Below are 21,465 nucleotides of genomic sequence, written 5' to 3' on the forward strand. Positions count from 1 at the left end.
ATGTACTCGCCGCGCACCGAGAAACCCTACTTCTTGCTGATGTTGGTCTTCTCCCAAGTTCTGTTCCTTTTGCTGTTGTATCGAAGGGGAACCAGCAGCCTCCTCCACGGGCTCTTCGGGGGCGAGGCCTGGCCGTGGGATTACGCCGAGACGCACGACGTGTACACCAACCTCAGCTACTTCACTCCCGACCCCGACGCCGTGAGGACCGAGTACTGTCCCGTTAAGTCACCGATACTCGGTATGTATGAAAAGATGTAACCGCACCTGGAAACTTTGTTACTGAGCTCTGTATGCTATAAATACATAACCAATATACATTACTTTTTTGCAGCCTTCCCCCCCCCTCCCCCTCAGCATCGCTGGCTTTACCCCCACCCCTCCCCTGTCAGCATCGCTGGCTTCACCCCCACCCCTTCCCTGTCAGCATCGCTGGCTTCACCCCCACCCCTCCCCTGTCTGCATCGCTGGCTTCACCCCCACCCCTCCCCTGTCTGCATCGCTGGCTTCACCCCCACCCCTCCCCTGTCGGCATCGCTGGCTTCACCCCCACCCCTCCCCTGTCGGCATCGCTGGCTTCACCCCCACCCCTCCCCTGTCGGCATCGCTGGCTTCACCCCCACCCCTCCCCTGTCGGCATCGCTGACTTCACCCCCACCCCTCCCCTGTCGGCATCGCTGGCTTCACCCCCACCCCTCCCCCGTCGGCATCGCTGGCTTCACCCCCACCCCTCCCCCGTCGGCATCGCTGGCTTCACCCCCACCCCTCCCCCGTCAGCATCGCTGGCTTCCTGCTGACGATCGCTTGTAACAGCGCTCAGCACGAGCACCGTTACACCGTTAACAAATGAATGCCTGATCACCGCTGACGTCCCCCGAAAGGTTGCTGGAGGACGGGATCTCCCGGTAGCTCCCCCTGGAGGCTTTCTTGCTGATCGCAGTGTGATCAGCCGCAGGGGAGGAGAAACAACGTTTCTTCTTCTTCCCACAAAAGGAAGAAGTTAAATTAAGAAGAAGTTATTTAAATAATGAGCAATAAAAATTAAAATAAAAAATGCATAAATAATACAGTTAGCTCAGTGATGTCATTGTGACATCACTGGGATATATAACATGTACTCTATCCACAGATAATAAAGCCCTGGCATGCCATTGCCCTTCCACAACATGAAAAAAGTATACCCCCCCATTCCCCTTAAAATACTACCCTATAGTGTACTATGTAAGAGATGGGCATAGAACATAAAGAATATATATGTGGGGTATGTCTGTAATCGGGATGTTGAGGATGTAAATTGGGTCGATGTTCATCAGGGGCCCCTACTGTGTAGAAGAAATTCTATGCAAATGTTTTTTATTATTTTTTCATAGGTTTTTGCATAGTAACGCTCAGTTAGTTGTTTTTTTTTTGCACGTTTCTATGGTTTCAAACAATAGCCCTATTTTTTCCCCCCCTGAAAAAAAGGGATGTAGCAGTGAAAGGGTTAAAGATGGCGATACACCCGGAGGCTAAGGACCCTGCCGTCTGGCCCCCATAACCCTTTCATACAGAGTTCCCGGCAGGAATGGTGGGCTCCTGGGATTGTTTTGTGTTACATCGCCACGGCACCCGAGGACGTCACGCCTCGCGTGCCGGCCAAACCTGCACCCGTCCCTGAATCATCTGTACACAGAATCACTCCCCAAACACGTTGCCCGCCGCTGCCAAGTGGGCCGCCGGCCCGCCCGTTAACCCCTCCTCTCCCGAGACCTGCCAAAAAACGCCGCTCTCCAGAGCTGTCAAGCTCGATAATGGGTGATCCATGGCAACCCCGCGGTTATCTGACGCTGCCAGCCTGTAAAGTATATAAACATAGGACTTGGCAACCAATCGGCCCCTTCGGCCCCCGTCTAGTCGCCCGTTTTTCCTGCTGTAAAGACTCAAACCTTAATCAGTCGTCGGTCTCGTCTTAGATTCAGGAGCCATATGTCTATCCCACGCATGTTTAATCCCCTCACTGTATTAGCCTCTACCACTTCTGCTGGGAGGCTGTTCCACTTATCTACCACCTTCTAAATAACATTAACCTTTCATTATGTCTAAACTTCTGACGCTCTAGTTTTAGATTATCGCCTCCATCTCCTACATTCCTTCTCGTTTTTCAATCTCTATGGCAGCAACCTGTTTTGGAGCCTGTTTTGTGTCACATTTAGCGTTCCCCCGAAAAATGATGAATGAGACAAAGTTTTGCATGAATCGGGACATAAGCCTTCAAACCGGATGAAAAGTGAGAATGTTCCGATTCTGCTGGTTTTGAGCTCATTTCTTCATGTTTCTGTTTATTAGAATGTTAGGTTTCTTTTGCGGCTCGTTGGCTAATCGGGAAACCAAGAACATTTATTACACCCATTATTTACATTCATTTATTACATTCTCTGCCGCTGAGTCATATTATTCTCTTCTGAAGGATCACATAATATGTTTTCAGGCAGCTGCATATCAGCCATTTGTATGATTCTCGCTCTGTTATCTGACTCCCCGATCTACTAAACACCCCGACTCCTTATCATACTGCCTGTGGGACAGAATAGAATGGCTCAGTCTTAATCACACAGTCAGACTCTCTAATTAAAGAAAGCCTATGGAGGGGAGGACTTCATGAGCATTGCCGTAAAGGCCTCCAGGTCTGCAGATAAATGGAGTTTATTGGGACAAAATGAGATAAAACCAGGTTTTTGTCTCCGACCGACATTACTGTATACAGCACTGGGGGGGTTATATTACTGTATACAGCGCTGGTGGTTATATTACTGTATACAGCACTGGGGGGGTTATATTACTGTATACAGTGCTGGGGGTTATATTACTGTATACAGCGCTGGGGGTTATATTACTGTATACAGCGCTGGGGGGTTATATTACTGTATACAGCACTGGGGGTTATATTACTGTATACAGCGCTGGGGGGTTATATTACTGTATACAGCACTGGGGGTTATATTACTGTATACAGCGCTGGGGGTTATATTACTGTATACAGCGCTGGGGGTTATATTACTGTATACAGCGCTGGGGGTTATATTACTGTATACAGCGCTGGGGGGTTATATTACTGTATACAGCGCTGGGGGTTATTACTGTATACAGCGCTGGGGGTTATATTACTGTAAACAGCGCTGGGGGTTATATTACTGTATACAGCGCTGGGGGTTATATTACTGTATACAGCGCTGGGGGTTATATTACTGTATACAGTGCTGGGGGGGTTATATTACTGTATACAGCGCTGGGGGTTATATTACTGTATACAGCGCTGGGGGGGTTATATTACTGTATACAGCGCTGGGGGGGGTTATATTACTGTATACAGCGCTGGGGGTTATGCTCAAGGAGGAAAATATTTTTTTCCCCTGAGACTTCCCTATCTCTATATTTTTCGGGTTCCGGACTGTCAGAACCCGCTCTGGGTAATTAAATGTTCCAAGCAAAAAGAATTGGGGCCATTTTTTTTTTTTAGTGATTTTATTTTTTGAAGCGTTTGGTCAGATGTTGCAGGAATCATGTGACTGTCACTTTAATGACAAAGGTGTTACATTCGGTCACGTAGGTGGAACAGCAGCTTTAACGCTGTCCATGCAGGACTCTCAGTACGCGGTGGCTGCTTTGAGTCTGAAGCTTCCGGCGTATTCCTTATAAGACGGGAACCCCCAAAGCTAAAGTCTCCGCAGAAAGGTCAGGTTTGACATCCCCCCCCCCCTGGCCGGTTTTCCAGCTGAATAGGTCAACGTGAAGACAACGAAGCTGGAGAGCATCCCTGATGTCTCAGACGGCGCGCATGCACACAGGCCGTGTTTATACAGTTGTGGTTGACAGCCTGTCAGTAGCAGCCGTGTAGATTGCGTTCCCGCTGATCACATGATCACGCCCTTTTTGTTTTGGGAGATTACGTTCTTTTCTCTGCCATTCCAGACATTCTATGGCTTTGTTACAATTACAGCGTCTCGTCTATTCTAATTCTTTCCCGGTGACTCCTGTTCTCGACAGCTTTATCGCTGGAATTAAGGCTTTTTTTATTTTTATCGTTATTATTTTATTATAATTGTTTTTATTTTATTTTTATTTTTTTATTATTTGTATTTTAATTATTAATTTATTATTATTTTAATTTCATTATTATTATTATTTTACCCCTGGTTACTTTCTTTTATAATCTTTGGTGTAGGATAGAGTTTTAAAATAAAACATATAAAAAAAATAATAAAAGTTTTTAATATGCTTTTAAAATATTTAAGAATTGATAAATTGTTCTTTTTATTATTAGGAAGTGGTCTTGTATCCAATGATTTAGGCCTTGGATTAATTTTTTTATTTTTTTTTGCACTTTGAGGCTGATGAATGTTTCGTTGTAACTGCTGGACTTTGAAAAGTTGGCATGGTTCCATTGTGAGCTTAAGTAGAAAGACATAAACCCCGCGCTGCCTTCCTTTCTCTGATTATATTGATTCAGATGAAGCGGCAAAAAAAAAAGAAAGAAAATGGTTTTGGGGGGAAAAAAAAAACTTTCATGAATGTACAGCCAATGAAAATTACCCTGGACCAATCACTTTCAAAGGGACAGTTTAATGCCCCGGGGAGTCTCGCCACAAAACAAGCATATTAAGGTACTAGGCATTCTTTAAAAATACGGGTAAAAAATCTCTCGCGTTAGGTGGAAGCTGCAGCTCCCAGCCCCCTGAACAGTCCAAGGATTCTCTCCACTGATTGGCTGCTTCAAAAACGTTTGCCGCGCTGGAGCTGGCGGTAAATTAACCGCGTCAGGGGATGTGCTAAAAAGAAAATAGCTGGAGGGGTAGAGAAGGAATGAATGTAGATGGGGGGGATTCTGTAGAATCCCACCCAATACATTAGCAAGGGGGGCACCAAGTGAGCTTAAAGGGACCTCTCAGCTGTCATATGCATTAAAGTACGGAGTGTCCCTTTACATTAAACTGCATGTGTCTCGCAGGACGGTATCTGTACGTTGGGACGAGGTCACATTTTAGACTCTTCGTTTCCGGAGTAAATAAATGTAATTTAGCCAAAAGTTCCTTAATATTCACCATCCGTCACGACCAACTCGCGCTTCATTCTGATTGGCTGCCAAGGAATTAAATTGCCAGATATAATTTTATTGCGTTCAAAGAACGTAGGCCAGAAATCTAATCTGGGACGCCGTTAATTCCCTCAGCCAATCACTTTGATCGTAACCGGGAACAATGTTCGTCAATTATGTAGAAATGAAGGAGGGGGAGGGGGGATTTAATTTTCAGAAATTCCACAAAGAATAGATGGAATTAAATCTGAATAAACAGCTCTACATCTGCGGCCCCCCGGAGAATAAAGTGTATTAAAGGCACAGTAATGCTTCAGCCAGAGCTGTATCCTAATTGGTTGAAATTACCAAGCATTTTAGGATTTTAACATCATTTTCAAACCAAATTTGCCTCTACCACTTCTGCTGGAAGGCCGTTCCATTTATCGAAGACTAAACTAAACATTCTTGTCATTCCCTCTCGTACTTTGCAGCCGCTGATTAAAAGTAATTGTTCGTAGGATATGGGCTGATCATACATCCTGCTGGTATCAGAGATCTAAAGGACCCCGTAGCCCGGTAGATGTTTCTATAACTCCCAAGACCCTGAGCCAGCTACCTTTAGTGGTTTTGTGATTAGTCAGAGGTACCCAAATCTGTGGCTCTCCCCCCCCTGTGCTTGGTGTTTAGTAGATTGGGGATCTGATAACAGCGAGAATCATATGAACGGCTGATATGCAGCTGCCTGAAAACTGGTTTAGCCTCTTAAGGACCAGTGACGTAGGGGATACGTCATAAAAAATAATCCTTGAAGACCAAGGACGTATTCCAAGGACGTTATGGGGTTTTGGCACCGGCAGGGTTAAATCCCTGCTTGTGAACCGTGATCAGGCTGTTGGCATAATTCCCCCACCCTGACAGTTGGGTCAAAATTTGTGGCCCTGAGCTGCCAGATTTAATTTTAAGGGTGCTCGATAGGGCAAATATGTTAAAACAGCCATTGTCACCAAAGAGTACAAAAAGAAAGAAACAGCCCGGTCCTTAAGGGGTTAAAAAAAACCCGCAAAATATTATAAAATAAGTTTGAGACCCCAGGATGGGGGGGTCTGGGGGGCTGTTACAGGGTCACCGTACCCAAGGCTGGGTACCCCTGTTTGAGGGCTGAAGAATCACCAGTCAGTCCCTCATACGGATAGCACTCAGCTATCCACGGATCATCCAGACCACCATTCGTAGCAAACCAAGAAGAACTCTCTTTATTACAAACACACAGAACTTATATACAATCTCAATGCAATGTGTACCGAACCCAACCCCCAATCCCATCAGCCACATCCCATCACAAATCCCATCAGTATACAGGGGATGTATCAGGTGAGGGGATTACAGAATACAATGGGTTCCCCCACCTGTGTTATCCCCCCTGTAGTGCGGGTGCCGTCTGGGCAGACAGGGCTGTGTTGGCTGATTAAGAGCCCCAGCCAGATTATAGGATCGTCTCTTTGAAGGCTGGGGCTGAATCCACATCAGTCTCTGGGCCGGTTACACAATAAACACAATATAATATATTACCGGGTCACGGTATACAGAACCGGACACAAAAGTGCTCCGTGACCCGGCTAAACTTCATATGACACATGAGCCAGCTAGCCTGGCCCTGTCACAGCTCTCCCCCTTGACCAACGGTCCGGCAGACCAGGCAGATCCTCACGGGTCTGCTGCAGGCTGTCCGAGTGGACAAAGTTCAAAGGTGCAGGCCTTAGTTCATGGCCCCCTTTGTCAGAATCATCCATTGAAGGTGGGCCAGGGCCCTGGTTGCCCAAAAGGATAGTCAGTAGTCCTCTTTGAATTGGAGGACGGTCCCAGCTCAGCCGGGGGCACATGGCTATCCCCCTCACCGGGGTAACAGGGGCACGTGGAGACTCTTGCTCCCTAGTCTTGGGAACTGAGTCTGGGGCAGCTGCCAGGCCAGGGCGGTTGCATGGAAGGAAAACCCTGCTGATCGGGCCGGGGGCACTCGGGGAACCAGGGAAACACGTAGAGGTAGTAAGCGAGGCCTCTACCGGGACACTGGAGTGACCTAGGGGACACTCTGGGACAGGAACAGGTGCCCTTACAGGGTTATTGGGCGAGCTAAGCAGCTCTGCGGGGTACTCAGGGGACCCAGGGGAATACTCCGGGGCAGGGACAGGTGCCAATACTGGACCACCGGGAGGGTTAAGCAGACCCTCGATCTTCCTCTCTGGGACAGGTGCCTCTGCCTGGGCACGGGGAGAGTCAGAGGAACACTCTGGGACAGTGACCTGGGCTTCTACCAGGACACTTGGGGAACCAGGGATCACTTCGGAGAACACAGGGATAGGAACCAGGGCCTGCGCCAGGCTACTGAGAGGACCCAGGGAACTCGGCAGCCCCTCTGGCGTCCTTGCTAGGTCGGGGAACGGTGCCTCTACCGGGTCACCGGGGACTTCAGTGGGAACCTCTGGGGCAGTGACCCGGACTTCTCCCAGGACACTCGGGAAATCAGGGGGACAATCTGGGGCCCTGGCTTCTACGGGCATAGATAAGGGTTTGGTGAGGGGGATTGTGCCACTTACTCGGGCGGTGGGGACAGTCATCTCTTCTGCCGGGGTAGAGCAGCCAGGGTTGTTGGTGAGGACATGGGTCGGAGCTTTTGGCTTCCTCCTCCGCTTCTTTTTGCTGGCGAGGACCTCGGTTCTTCTCGCCAGGGCAGGGGCCGAGGAGTAGGTGAAGAGGACCTCGGTCCCACTCCCGCAAGTTGTAGTACCATGCTCCCAGTCTCCTTGTAACTCCTGGAGCTCCACTCTCCGCAGCAATTCTTTATAGTCCCTCTCGAGCTGCCATTCCTCTTGGACCAGGCAATCCATAACAGCCTCCAGCTCGGGGGGAATAGCATAAACCAGGACTTCTGCACGGTTGTCCCAGATTGTATCCCTGCGGTACTGGCACGGGCTTCCGAAGGACGAGTCAAATTGGAAGGCATCATATATCAGTCCTGGGTCGACGGGGCTATACAGCATCAGAGGGTCGCTGTGGTCTTCACCTGCTAACTGCTGGGAGAATCCCTGGTAGCGGCTCTGGAGGTCGAGCTCTGCATATATGAGATCCCTCAATTCGTCTTCCCACTCCGGCAACGGGTTCTCCCCCAGGAGTGGAACTCTTATATCCCACATTGTCCAGTACTGTGCCCAGTACGTTTCAAAGTGGGGATGGGAGAAATCATCCCTCCAGTCTGCAGGCGCAGACTCTAACTGCCATTGCTGGTGTTCCAGCTCACACACCTCGGCTGTAACCCGGTCTGTCTCACCCTCTGGTTGTCGGAAGGGTTGGATATTCTGGTATGATATTTTGGTGTTCTGTTCCCCTAGTCTGGGAGATACAGACCCACTCTGGCTCAGTTCCTGGTGACACATTTTAATCACCGCCGTCACTTGCTCCGATGTAGCCCCTCCTGGGTACAGGGATAAGCGCCATAGAATGTTCTTTTGTAGAGCACTCAGTCCGAGGCTCTCCTCTGGGCATCCTGGTGCCGGTCCATCTCTCTGCAGTCCGCAATCAGAGTAGCCTTTCCTTTGCTACAAACCTCCAGGAGCTCTCTTGGTGTCTCTCGTCTGCAATCCCAGTTGGTGGTTTGGATTTCACCCAAGTCGTGGGATTCTTCCCACCGCTGCCAACCAATGTTACAGGGTCTCTGTGACAGGGCCAGGCTAGCTGGCTCATGTGTCATATGAAGTTTAGCCGGGTCACGGAGCACTTTTGTGTCCGGTTCTGTATACCGTGACCCGGTAATATATTATATTGTGTTTATTGTGTAACCGGCCCAGAGACTGATGTGGATTCAGCCCCAGCCTTCAAAGAGACGATCCTATAATCTGGCTGGGGCTCTTAATCAGCCAGCACAGCCCTGTCTGCCCAGACGGCCCCCGCACTACAGGGGGGATAACACAGGTGGGGGAACCCATTGTATTCTGTAATCCCCTCACCTGATACATCCCCTGTATACTGATGGGATTTGTGATGGGATGTGAGTGATGGGATTGGGGGTTGGGTTCGGTACACATTGCATTGAGATTGTATAAAGTTCTGTGCGTTTGTAATAAAGAGAGTTCTTCTTGGTTTACTACGAATGGTGGTCTGGATGATCCGTGGATAGCTGAGTGCGATCCGTATGAGGGACTGACTGGTGATTCCTCAGCCCTCAAGCAGGGGTACCCAGCCTTGGGTACGGTGACCCTGTAACAGGGACTTCACTTTATGTTAAATGAACAGCGTAGGGAAGGAAAACTGATGCTTCCATAATTAATTTTTTTTCCAAAATCACTCATTTTCAGCGCATGTCTCCATTTTCTTTTAGTGGGCCCGATAACGGTGATTTACAGCAAACCCCCCAGCCTGAGGAGGATCCAGCTGAAGAACCCGTCCGTGAAGCCGGGGGGATACTCCAGTCCCCGGCACTGCTTCGGACGCTACAGGGAGCGCCATCATCATCCCGTACCGCAACCGGGACGTCCACCTGCGCTACCTGCTCTACCACCTGCACCCCTTCCTGCAGCGCCAGCAGCTGCATTATGCAATATTCCTGGTCCAGCAGGTAATGCGCCTCGCGCTGGAAGCCATCTTGGCTCGGGGGGGGGGGGTGCAGGTCCGGGTACCGCTTTTAACGACCTTTATAACTAAACGCGGCGCTGGAGCGTCGTTCCCGGGAATGTTGACCTTTCTCCAGAATAATTCTGTCATCGTGTAAAGATGTTGCCTCATTCGTAGTTTTTTTTGCCGGGAACACGTAATTGTCATGTGACACAGCTATTGCTTTTAAGTAGCTGCCTTTGGATGAGTGGGCTGGGGGGAGAAAAGGGCGATATTATATTTTAGCCTCCCCATCACACTGGGAACGGGATAGGGGTGAGCTGGATGCATGGCTGGGGGTCCCTGCCTCCTATAGGACTATTTATATTATTTGCCCCTTGGGGGGGCAGGGAGAGGGGGTTACAGAGGGGCATATAACCCACCCTCCCAAATTATTTACCTTTGGGGGGGCAACCAGTAAAAGAGCGCTTCACCTAGCAAAAACCCAGAGCCTTTCCAGGAGTCCCCTGAATCAGGGGTTACAGGTCAGGTTTAATTATTGAGCGTTCCGGGGTCTAGATGCCCCACCTGATACCCCGACTCTCCAAATGCCCCACCCCAGGGACCCCAAAATCTAAAACTTTCTTCCCAAGACGGGTTCCGGGGTTTGTGTCCGGATCTGAGTTCTTTAATATTGGGGGGGGGGTATATACATTATCAGTCATGGGGGGGGTTCTTCTGGAGCTGCAGCTTCCCCTTAAGGAAGTTATTTTATGTATTGTTATTAACCTGTTAAAGGACGCAGCGCTTGTGATATCCGTCATTCCGGGTGAAGAATATTCTATTTAATTATCAGACGCGTAGAAACGTAACTCCCCTCTCGCAGCTTTGGAGTTGTGGCCCTCGGCCGGGGCGAACGTCTCCTAATGCGGGGGCTTCACCGTTATTAAAAACCGCTTTTATGTTTGGTTTGTTGTCTGCAGGCTGGAAACGGCACTTTCAACCGAGCCAAGCTCCTTAACGTCGGGGTGAGGGAGGCGCTGAGGCTCGACGACTGGGACTGTTTGATTTTACACGACGTGGACCTCGTCCCGGAGAACGACTACAACCTCTACGTCTGCGATGGGTATTCCCCCAAACACCTGGCCAGCGCCATGGACAAGTTCCACTACAGGTAACGGGGGACTGGGGGGACTCAGGAGACTGGTGACCCCCCCCCCAAGAGACCGACGGCTAGAACTCAGACCTTATCCTAAAGTCACATTTAGTAAAGAGTTCCTATTTTTACCCCCAAAAAAGAAAATCGGCACTTCGTCTGCCGAGGCCCCTAATAATATTACTACAGATTTGGGACAGGGGTTTCCAGAGCCAGCAGAATCCCCCGGTAATCCTATATTTACATAAAATGATGAAATAATGGGCGATATAAAACAAAAAGAAATCCAGAATCACCTGTAAAAAAAAAAAATGAGAAAAGGGCAGAATTTTATTGTAAAACTATCACACTTTCCCGAAGGCGACTGCAGGATTCTGTTACTCAATAAACCGATAACTGTAACAGTGCTATATGATGTCACCGGAATTATTTATGACACGGATTTCGTTTTAACTTTACTGTTTCTGACATTAGAAAAGTATAGTTAAAATGATACCATTTATTAGCTAACTGAGAGTTTGATTGCGAGCTTTCGAGACCAAGTTGTCCGGTCTCTTCCTCAGGCATTTATGAAGCTAACACGGACTTTACTAAATACAAAAGCACAATTCACAGGTTAACAAAGACTTTAGATAAACACAGAGGTGTCGGGGAATTGTTCAGCAGTAAATTATCTGGACTAGCAGAGATCCTTTGGACAGATCCGGTTCAATCAAAGCATCGTTGGTCAGTTCACTCCCTGGTTAGAGGGGCCATAAAACCATTTGACAGATGCCAGATCCATGAAGGTGTGAAATGTTCCCAGGAATAAGTTGTTTGTAGTTAATTCGAATTGTGAAAGGATTAATGGTTAGTGATGTTATAATGGGAGATGAATTCTCTGTCTCTGTTGAGGCCAGTAAGTAGGGTATTAAAACGGTATATATAGTTTGATCTCCCATATTTTTCTCTCCCTCTGGGTGCGGAACGATCCCATCAGTACTGACAGCTTCACATCCCGAACGTTGTGTCCAGGCTGACAGAAATGTCCTCCAACAGGCGTCTCTATTTTTTTCTGTTTGGTGGTATCTGTGGGAATTAAGCCATTTGTGTAATGCTTGGCCCGTTTCCCCCACGTACATCGCTGTTGGGCATTTAGCACACGTTAGATGATTTGCACGCAGGGCCAGCCCGACAATGGAGCCGAGTGGGGCAACCGCTCCAGGCGGCACTTTTGAAGGGGCGGCACTTTGCCGCCCCAAGCCCTTTTTTTTTTTTTTTTTTTTTTTTTTTTAAAGCGAAAGAGAGAGAAAGGGGCTGTCAGTCCCCGCTCGGCGCCCCTCTCTCTCTCCTCTGCGGCGAGTCTCCCTGTTCGGTCTCGGTGCCGGCTTGTAATGCTGAGTGCCGGAAGATTTCCTCATAGCCGGCACCGAGACCGAACAGGGAGACTCGCCGCAGGACTGCTGAAAGGTAAGTACAAGGGGGGGCGGCAGGGACGGAGGGAGAGGAAGGGTAGATAAGCGGGGGGGGGCGGCATTTTTAAATTCGCCCCAGGCGGCATTTTGCCTTGGGCCGGCCCTGTTTGCACGTAAAGCGGCCATTGGTTTTGTGGTGTAAGTGTGAGCCGGGTATCTGTATTTCATCTGTGGGAAGGATGTGTGCACAGGTCTCGCATCTCTTTTGTTGGCAGGGAGAGGCACCGTTTGCTGTTCGCCTGTGAAGGACGCCCCTCACTATCCATTGTTTGCGATTGGGAGGCTGTTTGAATGAGAGAAGTGGGGGATGTGGGAATATCGTCCGAAGTCTTTGATCAGTGTGCAAGATTTCTTGTAGTTCTTGAGATCTTGCGCAGGGCTTCCATTTGTGGATTATAGGTGACCACTAATGGAACTCGATCTCTTTTTTGTGGCTGCTGTTATCTCAGAAGGTTTTCTCTGGGGATATTGATGGCTTTTGATTATCTCTGTCCATAGGATCCGAACAGATATAGTTATATCTAATAGCTCGACTGTATATGATTGAGTTTTTGGTATGTCTGGGATGGAAGCTGTTGTGTTTCAGATAGGTTGGTCTATCTGTTGGTTTGCGGTATAGTGACGTCCAAATGGACTTGTTCTTTATGTAGATGGTGGTTGTGTCCAGGAACTGGATGTTAGTGCGGGAGTAGCTCAGTTTCAGGTTTATATTGGGATGAAAGGCATTATAGCCTTCATGAAATCTGAGGAGTTCCTTTTCGCTACCAGTCCAGATGATTAGTATATCGTCGATGTAGCGGAGATATACCAGCGGTTTGGTGTGGCAGGTGGAGATGTAGTCCTCCTCCAGTTTGGCCATGAATAAATTGGCATATTGTGGTGCCATTCGTGTGCCCATTGCAGTCCCCATTTTTTGGAGATAAAAGTCCTGTCCAAATGTGAAGTAGTTGTGGTTGAGGATAAACTGTATAAGTTGTGTTATGGGTTCCATTCCTAGGTTCTCCTGTTCTAGGTATTTGCGGCAAGCTGCTATACCGTCACAATGGGGAATGTTGGTGTAGAGAGATTCTACATCCATGGTAGCAAGAATGGTGCCCTCAGGAACTTTGCCAATGTTAGGTAAGTTTGTTGAGAAGATCGGTGGTGTCTTGGAGGTAACTGGGCAATCCCTTTACTAAGGGTTTAGGGATTTTTTCAACCCAACCAGAAATATTTTCTGTAAGGGTTCCGACTCCTGAAATGATGGGTCTTCCGGGGTTTCCCTCTTTGTGTATTTTGGGGAGCATGTAGAAGGAGCCCACTTTGGGGTCAGTTGGCACCAAGCCTTCCACCTGTTGTCTGATGTTGGGCGGCAGTGCTTTTATGGTATTCTTGAGTGATTTGGTGTAGGCGTTTGTGGGGTCCTCCTGAAGTTGGATGTAGTGTCTGTCATCAGAGATTTGTCTGTGTGCTTCTTTTTTGTAATCCTCAGTGTCCATAATAACTACAGCACCTCCCTTGTCTGCTGGTTTAATAGTAATTTCTTGATGGTTCTTAAGTGATCGAATGGCCTTCTGTTCCTTCTTAGTTAGGTTGGCGATTTCAGCGATTTATTTATTTTTTTTTTTTTTTTTTTTTTCCCCACATGATATATGTTTTTTAGGGCTCTCTTGGGGTTTTTTTTCTACAGATCTTGGAAATCTCTTTTGTAACTAGAGGGTGCCCCAATTATGTCATAGTGACATCACTACTTTCCCTATAATTATATATTTTTCGTTTTATTATGTTTCTATTTTCTTTTTTGACATTTACATTTTAATAGTGATTCACTCTGATCTCTCATAATATGCCTTTTAACCCCCTAAATGACAGAGTGGCATATAGGGGTATAAGGCAATTCTGGAGGCAGAGTGGCACATAGGGGGTCAAAAGGCATATCATGAGGCACAGTGGCATTTAGAGGGTTAAAAGGCGTATCATGGGGCACAGTGGCATTTAGAGGGTTAAAAGGCATATCATGGGGCACAGTGGCATATAGGGGGTATAATGCATTTCTGGGGCAGAGTGGCAACCCTGGGGGCAGATGTGCATAACTGGGGGGGGTAGGTTGAAAAAAAAGGAAATAAATACAAAATATTTTTATCATAGCTTTTATTAAAAAAAAATTGTTCACATAGTTTACATGAACTAACATTTACTGGTAAAACTTTTTTCCTATAGGGTCGTCTTATATTCAGGCTTTTTCTTTTTTTAATAATTTAATATTCAGATTTTGGGGGGTCGACTTATAATCGAGCAAATGCAGTAATTTTTGTCCAAACTAAATCTCCGAAAACAAATGCGCCAAATGAAACGACAAATTTGCCCAAAACCATTTTGCTCGTTGTGCAAAAGTCCGTGAATTTCTACGGCTTTGAACCTTCAAATAGAAGAAAAAAAACACTGGAGAGAGCAGTCAGTGGAACAGCATCTTTAACTGGAAAAACAATACTCGTAGTGAGCACAAGGTGGCGCTGCTGCTAAATAAATATCCCGCGGAGGTACTCGGTACCGAGATACTTCGCGGAAAAAACTTTCGATGCTTTGGGGTATAAACAGCCTTTAAAGGGACAGGACAGAAAAAAAAATGCTTTAATTATATAGCTTAAAATTAGTTTAACCCTTTAACTTCTGTAACTGGACAAAACCGGCATTTATTCAGATCAAATGTTTCGCACAAGCAAGCGTCAGATTTTTATTTTTTATATTTGAGAAAGAGGCCACTGAGTCCTCACCGAGTCCAAGGGTTCTATTCACTAATTGGAGAGTTTGCCGGAGAGTTGTGGATTCATTATGAAGGGCCAATGCTGGTAAGTTTTTCCAGTGTGAAGGGCTGAGCCGGCCCTGTGTAATGTATAATTTAATGGGTGAGGAGGCTTTAAAGAAATATATCTGAAGTATACATTATACAGGGCCAGCCAAGCTCTTCCTGCAGCAGCTCACTGGGGTTGGTCCTTCATAATGTATCGCGAAGTCAGGATGCTGAGACCCTCCTGCAAACGCTTCCTTTAGTGAATAAAGCCCACAAACCGCACTCGGTGGAAGTTGATTTAGACATGGCTCGGACTGGTTGGCGCTTTCGACATTTTGTTCTTTGTTTATTAAAGTGTCCAGAGTAAAATCTGGCACCTTCCTAAGAGGAGACTCGCCCCGTTTAAGTACTGTTTGTCCTCCCCTGAGCTGGTCTTGGCCGCCGTTGTACATTATTTAATGACAATCGTACAGCGCCGCTTCTCGGCATAATCTAAATAAAAACCGAAATAGAAATAATTAGAGGCTCAAAAGCTCATCCTTGGATTCAGGATTCTGATTGTTACCCATGCATGGTTAGATCTCCTCACTGTATTACCCTCTACCACTTCTGCTGGGAGGCTGTTCCACTTATCTACCACCCTCTCAGTAAAGTAAAACTTCCTTCCATTCCAGGTAAGCCTCTGACCCTCTCGTTTTTGATGACAGCCTCTCCTTTTAATGAAACTGTCCCTTTAATAACTTATCCCTTACTGATCGTCTATGCTTGGAACGTACCACCTCATCAGCAGGGGGGGCGGTTAATCTTTCATAGTTTCATAGTTCAGTTAAAAGGAATGTATTTCGTAGGTTGTCGGCATTGTGTGTCACCGAAAACATATTTATAGCCGGCGCCCGGGCGCTTTCAGTAATAAACCGCGGCCTCAATCTCATTCAACGGGAGCGATAATTATTAAAACACATGAGTATGTTACACGCGTGTCATATTTAGGTGATCAGACCCCTTTACGGTAACGTTTGGGATACTTCTTACCGGGCCAGGACGAGAGACCTCACGTAGGCTTCCGTCAGAGGTTCCGTGTTTGGATCTTTGAGGTTTTGGAAGCTTCTGCGGCTCTCTGTCTTCCTCTACGGATAAAAAGTATCTCAAAGTTCTTTTGGACCTCAGTGGGATCCGGTTTTGGGTTGAAAACTAACGACCTGCTCTCCGCAGACCCCCCCGTCTGGTCTCATGGGGGGGGGGGGTGAGTTAGGAAACACGTTTGGTTACTCTCTCTCTCCGCTCCCAGGTTACCCTACTGGGAGTACTTTGGCGGGGTCTCGGCGCTGACCCCCGAGCAGTACATGAGGATCAATGGATTTCCCAACTCGTACTGGGGATGGGGTGGAGAGGACGATGACATCGCCATGAGGTAATCGAGCGAACATAAAGCTGCACGTAGTACAAGCCGAGACCAAAAAATAATAATTTTTGAAAAATAATAAAAAAATATATAAATGTTTGAAAAATAATAAAAAAATATACATTTTTGAAGAAAAAAAAATATATATATAAATTTTTGAAAAAATTGTTTAAAAAAAAAAAGTGAAAACATTTATAAGGTATTTTTTTTACTTAAATCCACGTTTTGTTATGCAGCAGATTAGAGTTTATTTATAAGAGGGCACCTAATTCTTCCTAGTTTTTGGCCCAGTAACATTTATTAGGGTTTTCTTCCTAAATTTCCCCCCTTCTCAGGGTTCGCTTTGTCGGGGATGAGTATCACTCGGACGCCGCTTGCTCTCGGCCGGTATAAAATGATTCCGCACGACCGAGACATGGGCAACGGCGAGAACGCGAGAAGGTAAACGTCCAAGGACCGGCTCCTGTGGTTTGCCCTAAATATAAAATAACCTAAAAAATAATAATCATTTTTATTAAATCTTTGTTTAAATTGCATTTCTTTTCATTCTTCTCTCCCAGATACAGCCAGCTGAGAAACACGCGGAGAACGTGGCGAGACGACGGCATGAACTCTCTTTTTTTCAAGCTGCTTTCCAGAGAGAGAGCCCCCCTTTATACCAACATCACCGTTGACATTGGGGAAGCCCCTGTAATTACCACCCCCCCGGGCAAATCAAGGTTTTTCTCCTTTTAAACTGACAGTGGGGGGCAGTTAAATACGCCATTAAGTGGATCTGGATTTGGGGGGGGGGGCGCGGGTCTCGGAGCTGCTGCATGCCTGGCGGACCCCCGTTATTATCACCGTGGCCTTATTGGATAATAAGTTACAAGTTCCGCTGCAATCATCGTAGGCGATACAATCAAAATCTGGGGGCGTTTGCTTCCAAGTTATCGGAGAAGCCCGGCACCAGAGCCAATAGGAACCTCCGGATCACGTTACTGGGGAGCCGTGGCGCGAACGTTCATTCTCCGTAAAATAAGAACCTTCCTTGATTTAAATTCGATATTCTTTTTAAAACACGGAGGATTCCGCTCCGGAAGAAAAAAGAAAACGAGGGCTCTGTCCGTTAGCAGGAGTGATGGGAGTTGTGGTGTGATGGTGGGAGATGCGTGCGGTGACTCTGTAAACAATACAACACTTTGCGGTATTCTGCCTGCGTTTGCCTCGCCGGTCTGTCCCTCAGAATACTTTGTGAGTTCTTTCATGTGTTCAAAGTTGAAAAATAGAAGGAAACTCAGTACTTACCTTAGAGAGAAGCTGCAGAGAGAAGTTTTGTAGGGGTGGGGTCTAATGAGATCCTGCATGCGCAGAAAGTACTCCCTTTAACATCCATGGGAGTACTTTGTCGCACTGACTGCCAATCAGGGCATTGCACTGCAGCTTTGACGCTGCAGCTTCTCCTAAATGTAAGTCACAATTATTTGGGGGAATAATTCTGAAGCATTGCAATGTACATTGGTTGTCGGGGGGACGCAGGACTGTTCCAGTAATCACCTGGAAGCTCGTAGATTCCTGAGACGCGCAACCTGTGAGGCTGTGACACGTCCGTGAGTCACGACTCGATTTATTGCGATGCGTCTCATAAAGTCCTGCGTCTGGTGAACAACGGGGTGGGCTCGGGACCGGAGCATCCGAGCGGCAAGAAGGACGGCAAAGAGTCACAGAGGCAAAGACAAAAGGCTACAATAAGGTCGGAGGGTCCAGGTTGGGGCAGACAGCCAAATAAGAGGAGCCCCCAAGCCGGGTCACTAAGCTGAGGGCAACAAACACAGGCAGCGAAAGCCGGATTTAAGCCCGAGTGGGGGGTTATTAGTGGCGTTTCACAGACGGCCCTAAAGAGCAGTTTATTATTAAACCGAAGGCGGCATCGGATCGCAGGCTGATCGGCAACGCGCCAAGTTAATACTTTTTTTGTTTTAACACCAAAGTGCTAATGGTTAAGAGGATACGGCTCTAGCGAGCCCCTCTTTTTGTATTTTATGGCTCCCTTTGCCTGTAATGGAAGCTGATCTTTAAAATATAATATAGAAACCCACCGGGAAGAATCTGCAGTGACTCTCCAACTGGCCCTAATACCGGCCCTCGTGGAAGCCTTGGATTGTGATTATCAGACGTATTTGGTGTACTCCGCGCGTAGTTGTGATGTCACCGCCACTATCCATTGATCGTCTATATGTTTTTTCTGATGATTTTTAATCTTTGTAAAGAAAAATCACATTCTAAAACTTTGATAAATCCTTAAATTATTATGTCCTGCTCCTCTATGCGTGTTAAATAAAGTTATTCCCGTTTTAATACAATGTCCCGTCAGCGCGGCCTCCTAATTTGTTCCCTCTGCGCTGCGCCGCTCTGGTTTCTGACATCACAGAAGGGGCGTTTTATTAGCTCTTCATTTAAAGCGGACTGGGAGTGGTCGTAGGCGGTCAGACTGTCTGTGATGGAAGAATGACATGACTCTGTTGCTAGGCAGCTCCAGTATCTCAAAAAAACTTTTTTTAATACAGTTTTAAAGTGACAGGAACATTGAGGAGAAAAATAAAACGGTGGAACTCATAGGGAGATGTTTCATGCGGCACCTTAGGTGGAACAGAATCTTTAAAAGGATGACGAGGTTTGTTAGGGTTATTTAAAGTAAACCCTGAGGGTTTGGTAACCTTAGGTGCATTTGGTCGACGAGTAAATCCGGACTCTGCGTTCAGCTTTCACTGCTGAGCACCAAATAACAAATATTTACAATGTGAAATAAAATCATTGACTTCTGCCTCGTTATCTCGTTCACGATCACAGAAAATGAAATCCGCTTCCTTGTAAAAATCTTCTCTTATGTTTTCTATGATGATTCTTATCTGCTATTCACAGTAAAAAGGTCACCTCTGCCATCAGATGCACCAAAAATGTATATGAAAACTGTGTGGCCCTTTCAAATCTGTCAGGGCCCCGTTAATAAGTGAGCCAAGAGGGCTCAAGCACAGAAACCCACCAGCAACAGGGACCCACCAGAGTTGGCCCCTACATGAGTCCCGGTGAGTCCATGGGACCCAGACGGCACTTTGACAAGGGCAACAGTTTCTGCCCCAAGGCATTTTCTTTGGGGATAGATTCACGGAGAAAAAGTAGCTTTTCTGCGCTTCTCTTTCTCCGCTAATTCTTCATCTTCTACATTCTTCGTCCCGTGTCTTGGTTCCAGTCGAGGAGGTGGTGGGCCCAGGAGCTCCATCTTTTTGCAGAGGTGTACCAGGAGGCCAGGTTTACAGAGATACAGAAAAAAAAGAAGACAGTAGGAGGAGCAGACGAAGAAAGAAGACAAAGCAAGAGAAGCAGTCGAGCGGCAGGAAAGGACACGTGAACATGGAAGCGGTCAGAAAGGAAAGTAGGAAAGAGTATGAGAGCAGGGCAGCCATCAGAAATTTTGGGGCCCCTTACAGAACAAATAGTGGGGGCTGGCGCGGGGAATGCCGCGGGTAGAGGTCTTTTGAGACCCCCCATAGAGCACTTTCCTGCCGCCGAGATGGCTGCGAACCAACGAATATCCAAAACACCCAACCTATTTGCTTTCACCATACATTACCCGGGGCCTCCAAGGTTCGTACTTAGTTGGTGTTTAACAAGACTCATAAACCGCCTGACTATAAACCAACAATGCACACAAACTCCCAGCATTTTATTACCGGGGGGGGGGGGGGGGGGGGGGCAGATAATCCCCAGAGGTTCATAAAAAGTGCTGTGAAAGAAAGTGTTTTTGGAGGAAGCGCGACACTTTTGTAACTAAATGCAGAGTTCCTAGATCTCCAACATTTCATTCATTATTAAGGTAGCACATATAAGTCATGTGACAGGAGGAGGCGGCACAAAAAAAAAAAAACAAAGCTGCTTAAAAATGTCTCTTTTTATGCAATTAAACCTTCAGGGGACGACAGATCTATTAAGGTTCATTTGCATAGCAAAGAATGTAAATGGAACAGCAGCTTTAGATAAGGGGAGATTCCTTATTCTCTCTTATAGGACTATGGTGGGCACCGGGTGGGCATGTTTCTTGCGGACATTGAGTGGCTCTGACTTACGTTACACACAACATGTACATATAACAAGTCATGCTTACCGGATCATACATGTTTACTGAAGACAACTCCACTTTAATAAAGCAGGGAATCGTTTTATAAGATTTAACGCATACGGCAATTCTTTCACCCAAAACCCACTACTCTCCCTTTAAGCAAATTAATTATTTAACGAGGCTCCGTAATCCGATAGACTCCGAAAGGTCATCAGTGTATTTATCCTATATGTAGCCAGACCTGAAAGAGCAATCATACCCCCCCCCCATGGGGTCTGTAGGAACATCCTTGGGGTACTTATGGGTGATATATCTGCAGTGGGCACGTTCTGTTACCCCCCCCCCCCAACGCCTGGGGTAGGGATTACTGACCCAAACGACCCTGGACGGCCCCTGGTGACACAGGGGGTCTTGCGGTCCGTTGCTTCATACCAACTGTGGCCTTGGCCAAGTAACCAACAGCCTCCAGTACGGATTCTGCTCCGGTCCCGGCCCGACCCTTTCAAGCACCCACTGCCGTCAGGAGATCCAGGGCCAGATCCCTCCGTGGCCCAATGGAAATTTCCCCGAGTGATTTAAAATTCCCACCAAATCCCGGTACGAAATGTCTCTTTTATTGACTTCTCAACAAAATAAATATAAAAATAAGGTAATAGTTTCCCTTTAAGCTGTCAGGTGGTTACAAATAAGTTAAAGAAAAGCAAGGTTCCTTCTCTCGTGGGAAAAGATCGTCGGAATGTCGGCTTTTGTCCTCAATTTACCAAAATGTGATTTTTTTTTTTTGTTGGTCCTCTGAAGACACGTCCAGGCCGATGACCTCTCCTTCATGGAAAGGTCCAGGAACTCTGGATCAGTGGAAAGAGCGGAGTCCGATCTCCTGGGGGGGGGGGGCACGTTTTTAAGTCCCGCCCTTTATTTTTTGGTCCGCGTGGCATCAGGAGGTAATACGA

At 47.1% G+C, this 21,465-nt stretch overlaps 1 pseudogene; it reads left to right on the forward strand.

Annotated features, from left to right (window-relative positions):
* LOC149274279 (beta-1,4-galactosyltransferase 3-like) lies at positions 1-19,807 on the forward strand (annotated as a pseudogene).
* The last annotated feature ends 1,658 nt before the right edge of the window (positions 19,808-21,465 follow it).

This window comes from Sceloporus occidentalis, unplaced genomic scaffold, assembly GCF_023333645.1.
Source record: "Sceloporus occidentalis isolate IW3139 unplaced genomic scaffold, rSceOcc1.0.p SCAF_342, whole genome shotgun sequence".
NCBI lineage: Eukaryota > Metazoa > Chordata > Lepidosauria > Squamata > Phrynosomatidae > Sceloporus > Sceloporus occidentalis.